This window comes from Canis aureus, chromosome 9 (genome assembly GCF_053574225.1).
Source record: "Canis aureus isolate CA01 chromosome 9, VMU_Caureus_v.1.0, whole genome shotgun sequence".
Classification (NCBI taxonomy): domain Eukaryota; kingdom Metazoa; phylum Chordata; class Mammalia; order Carnivora; family Canidae; genus Canis; species Canis aureus.
This window is the reverse complement of record NC_135619.1, coordinates 6,926,213-6,949,758: the sequence shown is the minus strand read 5'-3', so window position 1 is coordinate 6,949,758 and position 23,546 is coordinate 6,926,213. Positions and strand designations below refer to the sequence as shown.

The 23,546-nt window shown below is 44.5% G+C and overlaps 1 long non-coding RNA gene across 1 annotated transcript; it reads left to right on the top strand.

Moving 5' to 3' along the window:
- Positions 1–914: 914 nt before the first annotated feature.
- LOC144320314 (uncharacterized) lies at positions 915–3,157 on the top strand. Its single transcript, XR_013385841.1, has 3 exons — positions 915–1,046; positions 1,793–1,891; positions 2,759–3,157. It is a non-coding gene; the product is annotated as an uncharacterized LOC144320314 (long non-coding RNA).
- The last annotated feature ends 20,389 nt before the right edge of the window (positions 3,158–23,546 follow it).

The window sequence follows — 23,546 nt, the reverse complement described above, 5'->3', positions numbered from 1 at the left end:
GAAGCCAGTTAGGATTTACGTGACTTGCCCCGTCACACACAGGTTCGCAGCAGTATTTGGTCCAAATCCAGCTTGTGTTTCGTTATGCCCTGCCTCATCTTTTCTCAGTATTTCAAAATACGACAACTCATTCCTGCTTCTCACAGGCTGATAAAGTGAAATGGGTCAGTATTCACAGCTTCCATCCTCTGCCATAAGAAATAAGCACTGCAAAGGTTAATAATGGTCTTGACAATTGGTCTTTCCAGGGCGAGGTGACCTGAACTACAAATCAGAATCAGATCTCCTGACTTGGAACCGTATCTCAGGCAGAGTGGGAAGATACTGGTTTCTAAATCTTTGGCTGGACTCTAAGGGTTGTATCCAGTCCCCGTGCCTCTTAACATCGGTTTGCTGCCTCAGGCCCACCATGGAAGCTCAAGGGTGCCTCAACAGCCTATTCATTATTATTATTTTTTAAAGCTGTATTTATTCATGAGAGACACAGAGAGAGAGAGAAAGAGAGAGAGAGGCAGAGATATCGGCGTAGCGAGAAGCTGGCTCCTCACAAGGAGCCCAATGTAGGACTCGATCCCGGATCCCAGGATCTCGATCTGAGCCGAAGGCAGGCACCCAACCCGAGCCACCCAGGCGTTCCCAGCCTATTCATTCTATCAACCAATAATCTTTGTACTGTTTGTCAGGATTTGTATTATGAAAGTTGACATTTCAACATAAATTCTCATACTTGTTAGGTCACAAATAAGCTTTTCCTTTCCTTGAACTTGAAACTAATCTGTTCATATGCATTGTGATGTCAGTGAGGAAACAAATATACTGTTTTGTTTTGATTATTAATTACTTGCCAATCATTCTTTCGTAAGAAAATCTTGGAGTTAACAGTGAAGTACGTCTTTTTTTTTTTTTTTTCTTCATGACTGAATGAGAAGCAGAGACACAGGCAGAGGCAGAAGCGGGCTCCCCATAGGACTCAATCCCAGGTCTCCAGGATCACACTCTGAGCGGAAGGCAGCCCTAAACCACTGAGCCACCCTGGCTGCCCTGAAGTAAGTCTTTGTAAAAATTTTCCAAGACTCAACCAACACGTATTGGTAAAGAACACATCATTAAATTTATTGTTTTCTATTTCTTTCAGCAATTTCATAAACTGTCAGTCATTAATATTTGCATGCACTGTCATTCCTGTCCATTCCTCTAGATAAAAGGACATGTATTTTTTTTTGCTCTGACTTCTTTCAGAATTTTTCTCTTTGGTTTTTGCAGTTCGAATATGATATGTCTAGGTATAGGGGTTTTTTGTTTTTCTTTCTTTTTTGTTTGTTTGTTTTTCTATCTTTGAGGTTTTTTGTTTATTTGGTATGTATCCTGCTTGGTGTTTTCTTTCTTTTTTTTTTTAAAGATTTTATTTATTCATAGAGACACAGAGAGAGAATGAGAGGCAGAGACACAGGCAGAGGGAGAAGCAGGCTCCCTGCAGAGAGCCTGAGGTGGGACTTGATCCAGGGTCTCCAGGATCACGCCCTGGGCTGCAGGGGGCGCTAAACCGCTGCGCCCGCGGGGCTGCCCTGCTTGGTGTTTTCTAATCTTTCTAAGTGTCAGGTTTGGTTTGGTTTCTGTCATTAATTCTGGAAAATTTTCAGCCATTATTATGTCAAGTACTTATTCTCCTTTATCTGTTTTTTCTACTTTTGGCATTCCCATTATGCGTGTGTTACAACTTCTGAAATTGTGCCACAGTTATTGGATATTCTGTTCCTTTTTTTTTCATTTCTTTTTTCTCTTTGTATTTTAGTTTAAGAAGCTACTATTGACATTTCTACAAGCTTACTGATTCTTTCATCGACCTTTGTATAGTCTACTGATAAAACCATCCAAGGTATTGTTACTTTTTGTTAGCATTTTTTACTTCTAACATTTCTTTTTTATTCTTTTCTAGAGTCTCCATCTCTACATTACCCATCTATTCTAGCATGTTGTACACTTTTTTTTTTATTAGAGCCATTAGCATATTAATCATAGTTATTTCAAACTCCCTGTCCAAGGGCACCTGAGTGGTTCAGTCAGTTGGGTGTCTCTCAGGTCATGATCCCAGACGCCTGGGATGGAGCTCTGCATTGGGCTTTCTGCTCAGCCAGCAGTCTGCTTCTTCCTCTCCCTTTGCCCCTCTGTCCACTTGTGCATACGCTCTCTCTCTCTTAAAAATTTTTAAATAAAAAATTAAATTAATAAATAAAAAATAAAATCCCAGTCCAATAATACATTAATCATGTTTTAAATTTTCTATATATTATGATGCTTTGACATCATAGGGGCCTTGTTAATCCTGGAAAGCCCTTCCCTGAGCTAGCTAAATTCTAAAGGTAAACCTACCTTTCTTTTTTTTTTAATTTTTAAAAAGATTTTATTTATTTATTCATGAGAAACACAGAGAAAGAGACAAAGGCAGAGAGAGGAGCAGGCTTCACGTGCAGGGAGCCCAACGCGGTACTCGACCCCGGGTCTCCAGGATCATGCCCTGGACTGAAGGTGGCGCTAAACCGCTGAGCCACCGGGGCTGCCCTAAACTCACCTTCCTCCCTTCCCTTCCCTTCCCCTTCTCCTTCCCCTTCCCCTTCCCCTTCCCTTCCCCTTCCCCTTCCCTTCCCCTTCCTTCCTTCCTTCCTTCCTTCCTTCCTTCCTTCCTTCCTTCCTTTCTTTCTTTCTTTCTTTCTTTCTTTCTTTCTTTCTTTCTTTTTTTAGATTTATTTATTTATGAGAGAGAGAGAGAGAGAGATGCAGAGACACAGGCAGAGGGAAAAGCAGGTTCCATGCAGTGAGCCCGACCCGGGACTCCACGCAGGACTCCAGGATTGCCCCCTGGGCCAAAGGCAGGTGCTAAACCGCTGAGCCACCCGGGGATCCGCTAAACCCACCTTTCTTATGCAAACCACTCAATCCAAAGTCCATGTCTCCATCCATCTCCTTTATCTCTTAATATCAAGCCAATATTTCTCCTGCTCTAAGTGACCCCAGGGACAGGTACATAGACAACTAGAGACCACCACTATAACCAAAAGCTCACTACAAATCATTCAAATTAACCAATCCTAAGATGTTTGCCCTGTCCTGTCTTGCATTTACCACAGAAGATACAATAAAGGATTGTGTTCATGCTTTCTTTTGTCCTTTTGCCTCCTGACTGGCTCTGGTGCTCCCCTGTGTGGCCCTGTGTCTCATAGCATGTCCCCTCTTCTCAGGGATTGTGAGTAATGAACTCTTCTTTCAAGGCCATTTACTCTGTCCTCTTACCATACCTGATTAAAACAAAATCCTGGGAACATGTATGTTCCCTGCCATGTATGAATCTGGTTCTCATGTTGCTTTGTCTCCTCAGATTTGGGGGGTCATTTTTTGTTAGCTTTTTAGCATGACTTGTAATTTTTTCTTAAAAACAGGTAACGATGTACTGGATAATAGGAACTGAGGTGGATAGGTCTTTCATATGAGATTTTATGCTTATCTGGCTAGGAGTTAGGCTGTGTTTACTGTTTGCTATAGCTGTAGGTGTCAGAGATTTCAATTTCCTCTGATGTCCTTTTTGTCTCCTCCATTGTCTTGGGTTTCCCTTGAAACTCCTTCTTAAACAGAATCCAAGCCTTTCAATTCTTTCAGCTATAACCCACTGTTATTACATAGGAGTCCTATTGATATGGTGATAAGGTGAAAGGGAAAGCATCCTATCATCCTATGATTGGATCTCAGTATTCTAGTGGGCCTATGTCCCTGGGCTGTGACCTTCATGAGTGCCTCTCAGGTTTTTTCCCCCTTACGTGAGACAGGAAGACTGGAGGAGTCTTGGAGTTGGGTAATCCCCCTGCCCCAAAGTCATGTATGGCTTTGGTGAAGGCTTTTTCCTTGCTGGATAGGCTTTTGTTATGGAGAAACCTCTGAGCTTATTTAAAAATCATTACATTACCTTCCCTTGGCCAAACATGAGGGAATTTTTCTCTAGCCTTCACCATGAGAACCTTGTGGGGCTCCTGGATGTAAACTCCACAAAAGTCAGGAGCTCACCTTAGACTGGACTCTTAGGAGTTATTAACTCTCCAACTACCCACACTCAGCCTCTGGCAAGTCTTCAGTTATCATTGGAGTGTTCCTATCAGTTATTGGCTCCAGCAGCTCCTGACTTTTGTCTGTATTCACCTACCTCTCCAGTTTTTAGGGTGGCAGTTTGTTATGTGACCTCAATTCTCTGATGGAACTAAAAGTTTGTAGTTATTCGGGTCAGCCTTTTTCTTGTTGTTAGGATGGGAGAGATGACTTACAAGCTATTTACATGTTGTAAATAAAGTACCCTTGGGACGCCTGGGTGGCTCAGTGGTTGAGCACCTGTCTTTGACTCAGGGTGTGATCCCGCAGTCCTGGGATCGAGTCCCACATCAGGCTCCCTGCATAGAGCCTGCTTCTTCCTCTGCCTGTGTCTCTGCCTCTCTCTATATATCTCTCATGAATAAGTAAAATAAAATCTTTTAAAAAAAGTCCCCTCACCAGATTCTTCATCAGCAATATGCCTTCATTTTAAACTTAAAAATGTTGTCCATGCTTATCTTTCAACTAGAAAAGTGATTTGTATTTTAACTAAATAAGTACTAAAATTTAGTTACCACCTATGATCTACATAGACATCACTGTAACTTGTGCCGTCTGCATAAAATACTCAAACACGTTATAAAGTTACATCAATTTGATTGAACAAATCAGTCTTTTGACACCAATTAGGTTGGCGGTGTGTTTAGGGATAAATACTGGACATAACACATGCTCTTAATATGTATACTACAGTATAACAATATCTTATGTTTACTAGTTAAAATAATCCTACCAAAAGAATAAAGCCATATTGAAAATTGGTATAGCCATTATGGAAAATATTATGGATTTTCCTCAAAAAGTTAAAAATAGAACTACCTTACCATCCAACAATTGCACTGCTAGGTATTTACCCAAAGAATATAAAAATGCTAATTCAGAGGGATACATGCACCCTAATATCTATAGCAGCACTATCTACAATAGCCAAATTATGGAAAAAGTCTAAGTGTTCACTGACTGATGATGGGTGGAGCTGAAGAGTATAATGCTAAGGAAAATAAGTCAGAGAAAGACAAATACCGTATGGTTTCACTCATATGTGGAGTTTAAGAAACAATACAAATGAGCAAAGGGAAAAGAGAGAGAGAGAGAGAGAGGCAAACCAAGAAACAAACTTTTAACTATAGAGAACTAACTGATGGTCACCAGAGAGGAGATGGTTGGGTGGGGGAGTGGATTAAATAGAGGATGGGGATTAAGGAGTGGACTTGTGATGAGCATCAGGTGTTGTATGGAAGTGTTGTATACCTATATTGTACACCTGAAACTAATATTACACTGTCTGTTAAGTAACTGCAATTTAAATTAAAACTAAACAAAAGAACAAAGCTGTATTTTGTAGAAAAGCTGTCTAAAAAAAAAAAAAGCTGTCTACACTGCTTTAGTTTTTTAAAAAGAGTTTTTTTGAGGTATAATTTATATACCATAAAATTCACCTGTTTTAAGTGTGTAATTCAATAACTTTTAAAGAAAATTTACAGAGTTGTACAATTATCACCACAACCCAATTTAGAACATTCCCATCATTCCAAAGGGATCTTTCATGCCCATTTGCAGTTTATCATCATTCCTGTTTATAGCCTTAGGCAATCACTGCTTTCTTTCTTTATAGATTTTCCTTAACTATACATTTCATATATATGAAATCATATAGTATGTAGACTTGTTCATCTGGCTTCTTGCACTAAGCATAATGATTCTGAGTTTCATCCATATTTTAGCATATATCAATACTTCATTTCTTTCTTTTTTTAAATATTTTATTTATTCATGAGAGACACAGAGAGAGAGGCAGAAACACAGGCAGAGGGAGAAGCAGGCTCTACGCAGGGAGCCCGACGTGGGACTCGATCCTGGGTCTCCAGGATCATGCCCTGGGCTGCAGGCAGTGCTAAACCGCAGTGCCACCAGGGCTGCCCCTACTTCATTTCTTTTTATTGCTGAATAATATTCCCTTATGTAGATATACACATCTTATTTATCCATTCATCAAATAATGAACATCTGGATTATTTCCACTTTGGGGCTATAATGAATAATGCTGCTATGAACATGTTTATGCAAGTGTTTATGTGGATATATACTTCCATTTCCATTGGGTAATTAGAAGTATGGCCAGGTCATCTGATACATGTATATTTACCTTTTTAAGAAACTTTCGAACAATTTTCTAAAGTAGCAATGCCATTTTACATTCCCACCAGCAATGTTCGAGGGTTCCGGTTTCTCCACATGTTTTCCAAACTTCTTATTGTCTGTCTTTTTTAGTATGGCCATTTTAATGGGTGTGAAGTGTGGATGTGAAATGGTATCTCATAGAGGTTTTAATTTAAATTTAATTTGAGGAGAGCCCTGGTGGCTCAGTGGTTTAGTGCAGCCTTCAGCCTAGGGAGTGATCCTGGAGACTTGGGATCTCATCTCACATCAGGCTCCCCGCTTGGACCCTGCTTCTCCCTCTGCCTGTGTCTCCGCCTCTCTCTCCTTCTGTGTCTCTCATGAATAAATAAATAAAATCTTTTTTAAAAAAATAAATTTTATTTTAGTATCTTTTCATATGCTTATTTATTAGCCATTTGTATGTCTTTGTTGAAATGCCTTTTTAAATCTTTTGACAAAAAAAAAAATTTTGACCATGTTAAAATTCAGTTGTCTTCTTATTGAGTTGTAAAGTTTCTTTATATATTCTTAACACAAGTCCTTAATCAGAAACATGATTTGCAGGTATTTCTCCAAGTCTGAGGCTTAAATTATAATTTTCTTAATGGTTCTTTTAGGTACAAAAGTTTTTAATTTTTATGAAGTCCAATTTATCAATTTTTCTCTTATGGATTGTGCTTTTAGTATCATATGTAAGAATTTGTGCCTAACCAAAGACTTTCCCTGTGTTTTCTCCTAAAAGTTTTATAGTGTGGAATCTCAAATTTAGGCCTATTGCTCATTTTAAATTATTTTTGTGTATGGTGTGAGGTTAAGGATCTAAATTTATCTTTTTGCATGTAGATTTTCAGCATGATTTGTTGAAAAGACATTTTCCTCCAGTTGCTTTGGAATTTTTGTTGACAATCAATTGATCAGGTTTAGTTTTAAATTTTAATTAAAATTCAGTGTCTCAGTTGTTCTAAACACATTTCAAGACTTTAATAACCACATTTGGCTGGTAGCTACTGCACTGAACAGTAAAGCTCTGGGGACACAAAGATGAAAATATTACAGTCTCTGACCCCAAAAACCTTACAGTCTGGTAAAACAAACTTAAGAAAATCAAAACAGAGTATAAAATGAGCAACATGCTAAAAATAAAAAGCATTAGCAGAGGGGGAAGGGGAATATTTGTGAATATATTAAACAAGTAGCTATATATATTGGTCAGGGATCTCCAGAAACAAAGCCAATAGGAGATATTATAAGAAATTAGCTCACACAATTATGGAGGCTAAGAAGTTCCACAATCTGTTGTTTGTAAGCTGGAAACCCAGGAATGCTGGTGGTTCAGTAGCAGCCCTAATCCAAAGATCTAAAAGCCATGGAGAGTCAATGGTGTAAGTCCTAGTCCGAGGACATAAGATCAACATCCCTTCCTCCACCTATTTGTCCTGTTCTGGGACTCAATAGATTGGATGAGGCCTATCCACATTGGGGGGGGCAACCTACATTACTCAGTCTACTGATTCAAATGTTAATCTCATCTGGAAACACCCTCACAGACATACCCAGAAATAATATTTTTTTTAAATTTTATTTATTTATTTATGAGAGAGAGAGAGAGAGAGAGAGAGAGAGAGGCAGAGACACAGGAGGAGGGAGAAGCAGGCTCCATGCCGGGAGCCTGATGTGGGACTCGATCCCGGGACTCCAGGATCACGCCCTGGGCCAAAGGCAGGCGCCAAACCACTGAGCCACCCAGGGATCCCCCCAGAAATAATATTTAACCAAATATTTGAGCACCTTGTGACTCAGTCAGATTTACACATAAAATTAATCATTACACTATACATAAAAGTACTCATAAACATTGACTCAGAAATCTATCTCTTAGCATTTGACAAAATCATTCAAAAGACAAAGTAAATATTTATACATGTATATGTGTTTACATGTGTATATGTATACATATATGTTTATTATATGTTATAAAACATTATAAGTTAAAAAAACTACAAAGGGTGTTGGAGAGTGACTGTCAGTAGGTATGAGATTTCTTTTTGGGGTGATGAAATGTACCAAAATTAAAGGTGATGGTCATACAACTCCAAGTACACTAAAAACTAGTGAATTGTACACTGTAAAAGGGTGCATTTTGTAGCATATGAATTATATCTCAATAAAGATGTTATAGGGCAGCCCTGGTGGTGCAGCGGTTTAGCACCGCCTGCAGCCCAGGGCGTGATCCTGGAGGCCCTGGATCGAGTCCCACGTCGGGCTCTCTGTATGATGACTGCTTCTCCCTCTGCCTGTGTCTCTGCCTCTCTCTCTCTCTCTGTCTCTATGAATAAATAAAAATAAAATCTTAAAAAAAAATAAAAATAAAGACGTTATAAAAAATATAAACAATCACGGAACACCTGGGTGGCTCAGTGTTTTAGTGCCTGCCTTCGGCCTAGGGCATGATCCCGGAGTTCCGGGATTGAGTCCCACATTGGGCTCCCTGCATGGAGCCTGCTTCTCCCTCTGCCTGTGTCTCTGCCTCTCTCTCTCTGTGTCTCTCATGAATAAATAAATAAAATATTTTAAAAAATATATAAACAATCTAAATATTCAATAAGTAAATTTTCATATTCTCAGAAATTTAAAAAATAGCCCCATAGCTCCATTTATTGATATGTAGCTTCCTTTATATGCCAAGCACTATTCTGAACACTTACATGTATTAATTCAGTGGTTTTCAAAGTGTTATCCTCAAACCAGTAGCATCAGATATGCAAATTTGGGTACCCCACCTAACCTATGGAATTGGAATCTTTGAGGATCTCTGAGGCTGGGACCTAAGAAACTGTGTTTCAACAAGCCTTCCATGTGATTCTGCAGCATGGCCATGTTTGAGGTATCACTGAACTTACTTAATCCTCACAGCAAACCCATAAGATTGGCAATAATGTTTTTGTCCTCATTTTACAGATATTAGTGGAATATCTACAGTCATAAATATGATAAAATCTAAGATTGTAGAAACACAGAATGCTCACTGATAGAACATAAGTTTGTATATAGTATGTACACACAGAGAAAAATATCTCTCACACACACACGTTCTCTACTTGGAAAGAAGTAGAGAAATAAAAATAGTTAATGTGATTGGATAGGAAACCTTGGGTGTCATTTTTTTTTTAAGATTTTATTTACTTATTCATGAGACAGAGAGAGAGGCAGAGACACAGGAAGAGGGAGAAGCAAGCTCCCTGCAAAGAGCCCAATGCGGGACTCAAGCCCAGGACCCCAGGATCACACCCTGAGCCGAAGGCAGACACTCAACCACTGAGCCACCCAGGCATCCTGAAGAGACCTTTATTTAATACAGAAGGCTTGTTTAATTCACTTCACAAAAGCATGAACAGATGATGTATCTCTTCTGTAACTTTTTAAAAAATATTTTTATTTTATTTATTTGATGCAGAGAGAGAACCAGAGAGCACAAGTGGGGGAAACAGCAGAGGGAGAGGGAGAAGCAGGCTCCCCATGGAGCAGGGAGCCCCATGCAGGGCTTGATCCTGGGACTCTGGAATCAAGGTCTGAGCCAAAGGCAGCTGTTTTACCAACCAAGCCACTCAGGCACCACTCTCCTGTAACTACTTAGAGACAAACTGAATTAACACTAACACCAACTACGATAGAGGAGTACTTAACTGCAAGAGCTAAAAAAAAACCTCTGCTCAACAAAGTTGTGATGACAACCAACAAACCATTAAAGACATGGATTCCCAAACATGGCTAAGGATGGGTTACAGGGGTGACCGACTACATCTCACAGCACAGCATCATAGACAGGGTAGGGCCAAGGGGGCCTGGAAGGGTCGGTTGACATGTTAACTGTGATGCATAAAACTGAATCTTACAGCAGGGCAGAAGATATAGATCTTTACCTCTCAGAGAGCTTTATCTGTACTGGTAGTTCATGCTGTGGTCTATGCTATGTGATGACTAGGAGGAGTGAGGAGGGCCTGCGTTGTGCCTAGAGGGGCAGACAGAAAGAGTCCTGACCAAGTCAGGAAGATAGGAAAACCCATCCTGGGATAAGGGAGCTATACGTAGTCCAGTCCAACCTGTGAAGGGATAAGCTGTGACCAGGTTATGAAGTGTCTTTAAATGTCAGCCAGAGGACCCTAGGCTTTGTCTCAGAGACAACATGGAGCCCTAGAAGTTTCTACAAATGACAGATAAGTAAGAAATGGTACTTTAGAAAATGGAGTCTGCCAGCCATTTGGTGCAATGAACAGTTGGAAGACTAATCAAGGTGCTGTTGCAATTATGCAGGTATGAAAAGGGGCACAACTGAACAGGTAGACTGCAAGGAACTAAGAATTACTAGATGGGACCTACTGAAATGGGGTAGATCTTGGAGAATGTTGTCACTGTGGATGCTAGAAGGAAGTCCAGACTGGCTCGGCAGCTGATAAAACGAGTATGTCTGTTAAATAGTCAGGAAGATGTTCTAACAAGGGGACACTAGAACAGGTTTGGAAAGCTAAGCAGACTAGTTGTAAGGATAGATATCACTCAGGGCACCTGAGTGACTCAGTCAATTAAGCATCTGCCTGTGGCTCAGGTCATAATCCCGGGATCCTGGGGTCCAGCCCCACATCAGCAGCTTGCTGCTGCTCCATAGGGAACCTACTTCTCCATCCTCTCTGTTGCTCCCCCTGCTTGTGCCCTTTCCCTCTCAAATAAATAAATAAAATCTAAAAAAAAAAAAGAAAAAAGAAAAAAATAGATAACACTCACTGAACATTTGCTGTTTGTTGGCAGCTGTGCTTATAACTTGTTTTCTTTTCCCTTAGCTTTCTTGAGGTGTAGTTGACAAATAAAAATTGTGTGTATTTAAGATGTACTATACGATGTTTTGATACATATATACATTGTGAAATGATTACCACAATCAAGCTAATTAACAAATCTATCACCTAATATAATTACCTTTTTCTTTTGGAGGTGGTGTTAAGAACAATTAAGATGTACTCTCAGCAAATTTCAAGTACACAATACAGTATTGTTAACTATAGACACTGCGATATACATCAGATCACCCGAATATATACATTTTGCATGTCTGAAATTTTGTACCCTTTGAACACTTCCCTCAGAGGTTGGTAAGCACCATTCTACTCTGTTTCTGAGACTTCAACCTTTTAGATTCCACATACGAGTGAAATCATGCACTTATTTCCACATGTACTTATTCCACATATGAGTGAAATCCTGTGACTTATTTCACTTATCATAATGTCCTCCAGTTCCATCCATGTTGTCACAATAATAAGATTTCCTTCTTCTTAAAGACCGAATAATATTCCTTGTGTGTGGAGTCAGATTTTCTATATCCATTCATCCATTGACAGACACTTAGGCTGTTTCCATGATTGACAATTGTAAATAATGCTCCAATGAGCATGGGAGAGGAGGCAGATATCTCTTTGAGATGGTGATTTCATCCCCTTTGGATATATACTCAAAAGTAGGATAACTGGGTCATGTCATAGTTTTATTTTTAATTTTTTGAGAAACCTCAATTTTTTAAGTAACTCCACATACATGATTCTTAAGCCAAGCGTATGGAATAGATGTTACCATCCACCTGTTACAGTAAAACTGAGGTTTAATGCTGAGGTTCCAAGCAAGATCTTCCTGGTTCCAAAGGCTGTGCCCTTTCCTCTGGATTAGTGGTTTCAAATATCAATGTGCATTAAATCACTTGGGGGGGAGTATCTTGTTAAAATACAGATTATGTTTCAATAGACCTGTGTTGGGCCTGAGATCTACAGTTCCAGCAAGCTCCCACTGATGCAGATGCATGAGTTCATGGATCACATTTTGAGTCACAAGACTTTGCAGGACACTCATTTTTTTTTCCTCAGAGCGGTTAAGTAATTCACCCAAGTCACACAGCTGGTCCATAGTAGAACCAGGGTTTTTGAACACAAGTCTATTTGATTACAAAACCTACGTTCTTAGATATTAAGATATGTTGTCTCCTTTTATTAGCAGGAGACAGGGCCCCCAGCTTCCCGTGTGGGGCTTAAGGGAAAAATCTAATCTCTAATCTCTGGGTAGATGGGAGCCAGAAAAACTAAGAGGGTTACCAAGACAGGGCCTCTGGCAGAGGGAATACAACCAGGGCTCAGTTACCAGACTGGGGCACAGGGTGGGGCCCAAGTCTTAGGAACAAGATAGAGGCTAAGTTTCTGGAACTATGCACAGGGGCAAGGATAACTAGATGCTGAAACTCCAAGTCCAGCTGGAGCTCACTTTATGCCTCCTGTGTGGGGCCTGATCAGGGACAGGACTGACCTGCAGGTGAGACAAAGTAGAGCAGAGGAGAAAATAGACACAGAGTTGTGAGCCAGGGCACCTTCCTACCTTCCTCCCCAGGATCCTTGGCACTCCCCAGAGAGGCTAGGCTTTCTTACAGCTCACCTGTATCCTGGGGGGGCTATCAACCCCATTCCCTGCACTCTCATTTCCCACCCTCCATTCTCTTGATTTCAAGCCTTCCTCTCATCTCAGTCCTCCATTGTGCACACTCCCTGTTTGTACAACAGGATAGTTCCATGTTTCAACACCTTAACCTATCAACCTTGCTCTATTAGGACTCATAAAAAAAAGTCTGCTTCCCCCCCCCGCCCCCCCATCCCTCACTCATTTTTCTTCCCTTTGATTGGCCAGGGCATAGAGTAGGTCTCTGGGAAGTCAGAAAGCAGTATTAGTATTACTATTAGCAGTACTAGTACTAGTACTAGTATTAGACTCAGTGCATCTGCAGTGGGGTATGAGAGGCCCATGGGAGCAGCACAGAGCAATGTGAGAGTTGAGAGTAGGGTATTTCAGATGCTTCTGGGCTTATACTTTTGCATCAGGAAAGCAGCCATCCATGCTACACCAGCTGTCGACTCAAGGGCTGCATCAGATCATCAACTATATTAGGATCTTGGACAGAACTTTTGATTGACTTTTGGCTAAAGGCCACCTCAGAACTTCCACAACAAAGGACAGATACAAATGTGAGTTAAAGAATAAGTTATAGAGCCTAAAACAGAAAAATGACCAGATAAATTTTTGAGCATGAAACATGAGACATTTCAGAATTGCCTTTGCCAAAGAAATGATCAGAGATTATCAAGTCTTGTATACAGATACAGATAATAGCTTCTGCTACATACTAGGATGATTTCCCATGACCTGAGAATCCACCATGTGCGTGCTATCACTTCTGCCCCCAAGAAGTCTCTGTCCAAGTTAGTCTCTCCTAAAAGGAGAATGTCCAAGGGGCAAAAAGAGCCAGGGCAGAAAGAGGATGTTTGTCGACATCTTCTTAGAAATCCTTTATCAGCCTCCTTGAGTCACCTTAAAATTCATTTTGGAAAAAAAAATTAATTTTGATTCATTTTTGAGAGCTGATTACTGGTTAGCCTCTGGAGACTCTGGTAACCATGCAAATGCAAAAAAAGAAAAAAATCATGCAAATGCAAGATGAGAAGAGACCTCTGGAATCAGAAGCCTCCAAAAACTACAAACATTTAATTTTTGTATATCCCAGTTAAATAAAAATCTCAATGTATATTTTATCCATACACATAAAAGGGCCTGTATGGATACCCTCTAACTACTAACCGTGGTCACCTTTGTGGAATGGGACTGTGAATAGGAAAGAGGTTTCGCTCCTTTTGCCCTATAGAAGATGCACTGTTTGAACATTCAAAGTCATGAGCATTTCTTTTATATTAAGGACAAAGGAGAGGAGGAAGGGAGGGAGGAAAGAAAAAGAGATTTGAAAGAGAAAAGAATATACAGAAAGGCAAAAAATGCAAAGAGAGGGAGTGAGAGAAAGAAAGGGAATAAGAGAGAAAAGGAAGAAGAGGAGCTCCCTCTACCCTCGCCCTGAATAAGATCCAGGGAATCTCATCTATGTCCCTTATCCTGCAGGAGCAGTTGGAGCCCTCAGAGGAACACAGAACAGCAGCTGTCCACCTTCTTTGGTGTATTATTCATCACGTATTTATTTTATTTCAATTTGCCAGAGTTGAAAGAGCTCAAGATAAAAATACACATAGTTTTTAGACATTTAAAATATTTTTAAAAAAGATTTTATTTATTTATTCATGAAAGACACAGAAAGAGGCAGAGACACAGACAGAAGGAGGAGCAGGCTCTCTGCAGGGAGCCCGATGCAGGACTCCTCAGACCCCGGGTTCACGCCCAGGGCTGAAGGCAGAAGCTCAACAGCTGAGCCACTCAGGTGTCCCTGGCCATTTAAAATATTAAACAATGAACAACATTTAGGGAGACTTAGGAACAAGAGGCAGGGGAAGGGAACACATAAAAAGAACATGTTGAGCAAGAAAGAAATAGCAGGTTCAAGTAAACAGCAACACATACCAGTCTGTTTAAAAACCCCAGGAGGCCTCTACTCCTTGTCTAAGCTCTGAAACCTTGTTCCCTAGAGGCTGGGCCAGAAAGGTAAACCTAGAAGACTTAGTCTCCCTTTTTCCTTCAGAATGCCTGCAGCATTGGCCAGTTACCATGGATGTGGTTGCTCAAGACCCAACCCTCTGTTCAGGATCCATCTGGCACTTACCTTCCACAGAGGCCTCCCCTCATTGCCCTCTGCCCTGCTGCTCTGCCTTCAGGGACAGCACTTCTCCATTCCTGTACTTATGTCCTAAAGTTTTCTGTTATTTTGCATATGCTAACTATTGTCACTCTGGACCTGTGATCATGTTGGCCACGTGTTCATGGATCTGAAAACTCTTTGAGGACAAGGAGGCCTCTGACCTGGCCCTTCACCCCTTTCAGTGTCTAGGGGCTGCCTGGTCCACAGAAAATGTGCAGTGACCTTCCCTCCCCTTCTCATCATCTCTCCATGCTCTCCCCCAGTGACATTGCCAGAAGCCAAGAAGGGACCATGGTTAACAGATGACCACACAGGCACGGCTGTCTAATTCTAGCCAAGGGCATGAGGGAAAGGACAGAACCCAGGGACCTGTGGCCTCTTCTATGAGAGGACACAGGGCTAATAATAGGAGGGGAGATTAGGGAGGGATTTGAACTGCATTGTTATCTCACAGGAATGGCCTTTCAGAGTCTTTTTTTTTCCAAGCTCTTCCAAGACCGGCACCACCCCCTCCTTTGCCCTGTGTCCCTCTGAAGGAGTGCTCAGTGTCTTTCACCACTTCTTTCTCTCCTCTTTCCATCTGCTCTTCTCTGTTATCCCCTGTCCATTCTCTCCCCATCCTGTCCTCCCAGCCCCAGTCTTCTTCTGCCCCTCCCCAGTCCTCATCCCTTTTCTATCTCCTGCACCTATTTTCCCTACTTCTCTGCCTTGATCTGCTTCCTTCCACCACTCCCACAAATCTTTCATACATATCCTCCTTGCCCACTTCTGGGCACCACTCCCAGCCCCTCTCCTCCCAGGCACCTCACTGTCTTCAGCTTCAAACACCAGACCTGTTTTCTAAGCTGGTGGACTTTGTCTCCCCTTTCCTAACACATTTGAACCAGCTTCTCCTTCTGCCTCTGTCCCCTTGCTAAGCCCTCCCTCAAAGCTGAGCTGCACAGGTGCAAGTAAAAGAGAGATTGGGGTGGGCTGACAGACTCCACTCCCCTAACAACTAAAAATCACCACCACCAGATACCAGGCATTGGGATACCTCTGAGAACAAGACTCAGGGCACACAGGCCATAGGAGACACCTCCCTGAGCCGAGCCACAGCTATTCTTAGGAACCCAGTACCACAAAAGGGCCTTTTGCTGTATTTCACACCACGCCCACGGAGCTGCTCTTGGGAGCCAAGCTGTAATCTCAGAAACAAGGGGCCCAAGTTCGGAGAGGTCAGGCTGGAAACTGTGCCCCCAGCCCAAACTTCTCAAACCTATGAGACTCTGCCCTTGGGGCAAGGTCACCTCCCCGCCATGACACACAGCCACAGCCACACAGCCACACAACTCTGTCACTCTCTCTGCATTCTTGGCCTATTCACTCTACAGCTGAACCTCAGCTCTGCTGGCCCCTACCCCTACCCCCCCACAGTACCTCCTGGTCTGCCCCTCTCACTCAGGCTCCCAAAGGACCCTTTTCTGGCTCTCCCCTACTCCCAACAAACCAACTGCCTCACCATCTTGCTTCCTCCCCATTCTTCCTGCTCAGAATGGTTCAGGCTGTTTTGATCTAGTAAATCCTCAGCCTGTTTGATAAAGGCCTTTCCTTCCTTGCTGTTGGTAGGGAAGCTAAGATCCCAGCTCTGGTGCTTTCAGGGTGGAAGAGACTGACCAGCTCTCAATCTTCAGTCTGGTCTGTGGTTCTGAGGTGTTCTGGCAGTCAGGCTGTCTGCTGCCCCTGAAAAACTCCCTTAGGAGAAAACAGCAGCCAGCTCCCCGGGCTCCTCCTTTGTTCCCAATCAGGTCCGGGGAAGTTGCTTGCGACCCGCCCTCAGGGCTGAAAGGACCCACTTAATGTGGTAATGTGTGTATCTCTTTGTGTTCTTAATCAGTTGCTAATAGTTGTATGGATTTTGCCACAAGTGCAGCAAAGGGCAGGAATTAAATAGAAGGGTCAGCCTTCCACCCTACCTCCCGCTGCAAGGAACCAGCAGCAATCCCCTGGCAGGGTTATGGGCTGGGGCAGGTGGAGGCACCTGCACAGTCAAAGCGGCAACATCATCATTCCAGGTAAAATAAAAATAGTGAGGCATTAGCAAGCAGAAGAAGCTGAATGACAGGCGCTACTTGTGCTTCTGGTTCACTCTCTAGGGTGAGATCCCTGCCCTCCAGCCCTACTTTGTCCTCATATAGTGGGCCACAGGAGGCCAGGACCTTTCTCAGGCAAGTGGGTAAGGATCACAGGATGACAGCATGGCTGCTCCAAGCTTTGCTCTGAGCTCCTGGGAAGTGTGTTTGGAGGTGAGGGGGAGTTGGCTGAGCCTTTCGCTTGCAAGCCTGCTTTATGGTGGTGCGTACCACAACTCTCCAGGTATCCCAAACCACCACTCAGGCTTCCAGAGAGAGAAAGGCAGGAATAGGAAAACAACTGGAAAATGCAAAAGGGAATGGGAAACAAAATAAGGGTATTTCTTATCACCTCTCTTCATGAGTTCAGGATTGCCCAATCTTTTTTTTTTTTAACGTTTTTAAGATTTTATTTATTTATTCATAAGAGACACACAGAGAGAGGCAGAGACACAGGCAAAGGGAGAAGCAGGCTCCATGCAGGGAGCCCGACGTGGGACTCAATCCCAGGATCTGGGATCATGACCTGAGCCGAAGGCAGATGCTCAACCGCTGAGCCACCCAGGCGTCCCAGGATTGCCCGATCTTAAAAGCACAACTAACTGTGTTACTTGACCCTCTTCCCTTTTAGTTTCTGTCTAATCTCTTTTATTTCACTGCCAAGCTCCTCAAATACACGGTGGCCACTCACTGCCTCCACTGCCTGGCCGCTCATCCTTTTCCTAATACCTTCCTGCAGCCTGGCTCTGCCCTGTGACTCTATGGAAGGTCCTTGCTCCAATGTCACCCAAGTTCCTTATCTCTGTCTCCCTGCCACTCAGCCTTTCTTTGGCATCTGACACTGTGGCCACCTGCTCCTCTTGAAACTTCTGGCTTCTAGGAAACTGCCCTTCTCCTGTACTCCTTGATTCTTGAATGTCCTTCTCCCTTCTCTGTGAACTTCTCTTTCTTCTCCCATCTTTGCACCATGAGTATCTCCTGGAGATTTTCCTCTTGTCTCCATCCCATGGCTCCTTCTGTGTGCCCTCCCCACCAATGCAGTAGGTCTCAGGCACCAGCCCTGACCCCTAGTCCCATTATTCAAGCTTCCTACAGGAGAGCAAAACGTCCTCCATTAGCTGCCCCTCCAAACCCCTACACCAAACATTTTGTCCTTCCTCCTGTCTGTGGAAAAGCTTGTCCCCGTTGCTACTACCCCCATCCTTGCCAACATCTTGTGGTCATGAGTCTTCCTTCTTTCCTGTGTCCAGTCTCTCAGCAAGGCATTTCTTTCTTCCTTAGAAACCCTTTCATCGGGCAGCCCCGGTAGCGCAGCGGTTTGGCGCCGCCTGCAGCCCGGGGCATGATCCTGGAGACCCAGGATCGAGTCCCATGTCTGGCTCCCTGCATGGAGCCTGCTTCTCCCTCTGCCTGTGTCTCTGCCTCTCTCTCTGTGTTGCTCATGAATATATAAATAAAATCTTAAAAAAAAAAAAAGAAACCCTTCCATCCTTGCCCCTTTCTCTTCACATTTGCTGGCCCTGCCCTCCTCCCAACCTTGATTGCTACTCTCCCCTCCTCTGTGTCTCCCTGCCTCCAGCCTCTTCTCCCTCAAAGCACACAATAATACTCCTGCTTGGCCCCTCCGATTCTACTGTCATGATGTCATAGTGACTATCCCCGATTCAGAGCTTTGGTCATTTTTCATTATATATTGTCCACTTTACTGGTCCGGGAAACAGGGCAGCATTGGTAGAAAGCACCCTGTAGCAAGACAGACCTAGATTTGAATCCTAGTGCCACACTTGCTGCTTGACCTTCAGCAAACATCTTGGCCTCTCTCAACCCTGTTGCTCAACCATAAAATGCAATTTAATTGGCAAGCAAGTGTAAGATAATATGTATAAAACACCAGGTTGTGCCTGGCACATGTTGACTTTCCACACACAAACAACCATTTCCCCTCTTCTAGAGTATGATCCCACCTCAATCTCCAGATTCCCCATAGTCCAACCAGGCATACATCATCTGAGTCTTCTTGACTTCACCATGCCTTTTGCCTGCCATGCTTTTTGGTCATGCTATGATTCTTAATCACCTACACCACATCCCCATTCCTAGTGTATCTCAAAGCCCTCCCCTCCCTTGGAGCCTGTTTCAGGTCCCCTCCTAGAAACCTTTGACTGTTCCAACCCACACTGAACAAGAGCTTCTCTGCTCTTAGGTTGTTCTGGATCTGGGCCACATCGTGTAGCCCTGAACCATTCTCCCTTGGTTTCTAGTATGTTGCCTGGCTTCCCAAGCTGATGGCAATGCCTGTGGGTCAGATGTCATGTATCCTTCTGTAGTCTCCACAGAACTGGGCATGCAGCAGAGTCAACAAGGCATCTGATTAAGTGACTGACTGGGACCCAGCTGGGGGGAAGAAGGATAAGACAGGCTGGAGGCTGGAAGGGAGGCACTCCTGGCAAGTTCACAAACACCAGTGCTCTGTCTTCAGACTGGCTATAGAAGGTAGCTCAGACTCTGTATCATAGGTGCGTACAGAAATGTATGCATACACAGATATATACGTATATATGTACGTAGGCATGTGTGCTTGTGTGCACTCACCTGCGTTTATAATTGAGGGTAGAGGTGGAGAGATAGGTGATGGGCCAGGGAGGCCTGCTTAAGAAAGTGGTGCCTCTAGCAGAAATAATGAAGTAGAGAATCCCTTCTCCCCTTGGGAAGGAGGGCAGATGGTTACTCAGCTTCCCCACTGAGCAATTACTATCGGCTCCTTGTAAATTGCATGGTCTTTCCGTATCTTGGGCTGATCTAGGCATGGCAGCTACAGGATACTGCCCCAGGGGTGTCTGTGACCAGAGCAGAGGTCCTTGGGTGAAGGAGCAGGGCTTGTGCTGGGGCTCTAGGAGAGGCCCAGCATAGAGAGTGCAGTGTAAGGCTCCAGCTCTAGACACCAAAATGTCTGGCAGGCAACTCTGGGATTCTGTTTCTCAGTTTGCCCAATTGTTTCACATCACAATACCCTGGCCATTCTCCTTCCAGAAGTGTCTAGCCCCCTCAGTATCCTAAGTCTGGCTCTAATTCAGTGATGAGTAGGACTGCTGAAGGAACCCAGGTCAGCTCCATCTCTGAAGGCTTCAATTTAATCTGCCTCCCCTCTACAACCCAGCTCCTGAATCCTAGAGCCAGCCCACCTCCACCAGGCAGTTCCACCCAGGATCCCTAAGATCCTCAGCCAGGACACATACAAAACAATGTAGCTGACAGTTGGTTTGAATGGCCAAGCAGCCTCCAGCTTGGGACCTCTGTTCCCATCAGGTATCCTTGTCCGATACCATCACTGAGCCTGGGTGACTCCTGGTGGACTGCAGTTCAACATATTGACCTCCCTTGAGGGCAAGCCCTTGGGCAGTAGTCAGGCACTGCTGCCTCTCCTGGCTTCAAGGCTTGACTGTAGGCCTGGACTGAGCCCAGGACAGCTTGAACACGTGGCCTCTTGGTCATGATGTTCCCAAGGGCAGCCCTGATCTGGGTGGAAGAGGCCACAGGATTCCTAGATCTCTGATCCACCCTGGCCTTGCACCAAGTTGACTTAACGAGGCTGAGAGAGATGTAAAGATGTAGAGGACCCATGGCAAGGTAACCAGTCCTACCACTTGTAGTCAGGTCTGTATTCCTAATGGTAAAAGCTGCCACTTCATGAGGGGCCACCATGTGTCTGGGGCTGTGCTGGGTCCTTTACCTGTGCAAACCCTAAGGGACTTAATAGTCCTGAAGGGAAATGTGACCATCCCCGGGTTACAGATGACAAAACTGACTCAGTGAGTTGTGACTGATGTTGAACACACAGCTGGAAATGGCAGGTACAGGTGGGTTTTTTTTATTTTTTAAGATTTTATTTATTTATTCATGAGAGACAGAAAGAGAGGTAGAGACATAGGCAGAGGGAGAAGCAGGCTCCTTGCTGGAAGCCCAATACGGGACTCAATCCCTGGACCCCAGGATCACAACCTGAGCCCACGGCAGATGCTCAACCACTGAGCCACCCAGGTGCCCACAAGAACGGATTTCAAAGTGGATCTTTGTTACTGACCCCAAAGCTCCCCAGGCTGTTCCTTGCCTCCCTTCTGAGGCTTCCAGCCTTGGCCATGCCCCACAAAGCCTTCCTTTTCAGGAGTTGTACCCCTGGAAACACTCCCTGGAGGCCAGACCCAGCTTCCCAAAGACCCCAAACTAAACTGAGCCAGCCCCAGCCCTGGCCCATGTCCTCTTCCCAGCTGTCCACTGCCTATCAGAAACCAGAGACTCTGGAGTAGAATGGGGCAGGGTACAGAGGGGTACAAAAGATTTTGAAGCTAGCAGGAAGACAAAAGAATGACAAGAAGGAACAGCTGTTTGTAAAGGGAAACCTGACACAGGCACAAAGCTCAGGCCCTAATCCCAGGCTCGTGTGGAGCCAGGGTAGGGGTCCCCCCAAGGTCAGGATTTTAGGGGTAGGCATATAGGAGCACTGGACCCCACCGCAGGGTGGGCTCCTTCTCCCATGTGTTCAAATAACTGATGCCTCATTCCTCTCCCTGGGCCAAACCCCCTGTCTCTCCCTACTCCTCTTTTGCTCCTGTTTCTGGGGTTGGGGGTTCCTTTCTGGATTCCCTCTTTCCATACTGAGGTCCATTCTAACTTGCCCTAGTGTACCCCCTCATTCTCCATTCCTGGTGGTAATTTTAGCAACTTTTTCTCTGAACTCCTGCTGGCATGTCACAGCAAATGGCCCCTGTTTGGGCCTGACATTTGATCAGGGTGGTGACAGAGCTCAGACAAAGCGGGCACCATGCCGGGGGAGGGGAGGGCAGAGCAGGGCAGGAGAGACAGATCACCTTCCTTTCTCTCCAGGCCTTATATGGTCTACCTTGGTGAAGCTGCCCTCCCTCCAGCCCCTCTTTATTTATAGCATTTTGCTCTGCCCTCCTTTGTCTTGTCGGCTCTCACTCTACAGTACACTCTGCACGATCCCCACCCGCCCCCACATGGTGGGGCCCCCTGGCCCCTTACTCTCCCCACTCAGGAATGTGCATGCAAGCAAAAGCACTGGCTAGAAGCTGAGGTCCATATTGCACTTCTACAGACAGTTGAATAGACCTGTCAGGAGGAAGGGTCTTTATTTTGGTCCCTGTTAGATCCTTATTGACTAGAACAATGCCATATCAGTAGGCGTCCAATAAATACTTGTTGAATGAAGGGATCAGCAAAGCTGCAGCTAGTTGAAGGAAGAGAATCCTGACAGAGTCAAGGGAAGGTGCCTCAGGGCTGGGGAATGAGTGGGGTCTTTAAGGATATCAGACCCTCCAACCTGTCTCCAGATCCTGGGGAAATGAGGCAGAGAGCTTAGCAGCAGAGGGGGTAAGTTCCAGTCTGTAGTGGAGCGGTTGGAGCACCGTAATGCTGGAACACCAATAAGTCAGTGCCCTCCAAGCCCAAAAGAAGGAAACAAAGTTCAACTGATCTCCTAAACGTAGAAAAGACTTCCCAACTCCACGGTCAAGTAGGCTGGCCCATGGTGAAGACACTGACTTGGAAAGGGCTCGGCATCCTCTGGGTATCTCAGTTGCCCGCACCTATACTTGAGCCCTGGGAAATCTCACAGGGGCAGTGGCTTTGGGCTTGGGAAGCTGGATGGAGAGAATAAAAAGAGATTTTGCCCTTTGTCACCAAACCCTGAGGTCTTTACCAGTGGGCCTAATTCCTCAGCCCCTGGGAGGGCTTAGTCCAGACCCAAAGTTTGTTCTGCCTGGTGTGTTAGCAGCAGAGTCCACATTGGCCCCCCTCAGCAGACCTGCCATTCACTTGCCTGTGCCTTCTGCTGTTCAAGGCCCACAGATGGTGCCTGGGTTACCAAGCAGTACCCCCTGGGGCCCCACCTGGATTTGCCCTTCCCTGCCCTGCCTACCCCACCTTCAAAATGTACCTGTTCTGCACACCCCATCCCCCAGGCCTGGCGCCCTCCTTCCAAACTGACAGCTAATCGGCTGGATTAAACCGCATGCGCTGAAGAGCTGTGCTAGGGAAGGAGGGGGATTTCAAAGCAAACCACGCAGTGGTTGCCTGGACACGGAGCCAGTGAAGCTTGCACGCACCGCACTGTAGCTAGAAGAGGGTGGCGTTAGCTGCGTTCTGTGCTTGTATGTTGAGGTCCTTTTCTTTATCTCCTTTGTGCTGCTTTTAAGGCCTGCAGGAAAGGAGGATATTTTTCCTGTCCTTCTGTCCCATTTGCCAGAACACCAGTCTCACCAGGTCTGGAGAGAGACCGTGCCACAGAACACAAGAGGATAGGTGGGCCAGGCAGCAGCTGTCTTTGTGAGGGGTCTCCTAGCTCAGAGCATCTATGTTATCTATGCCTCCAAGAATGTCTGGCTCTGAGCTAGAGCGTTCAGTACCTGAAGGCTGAGCCAGGAAAATGAGTCAGGCAAGGGGCTCCTCTAGGACCACCAGGCAGC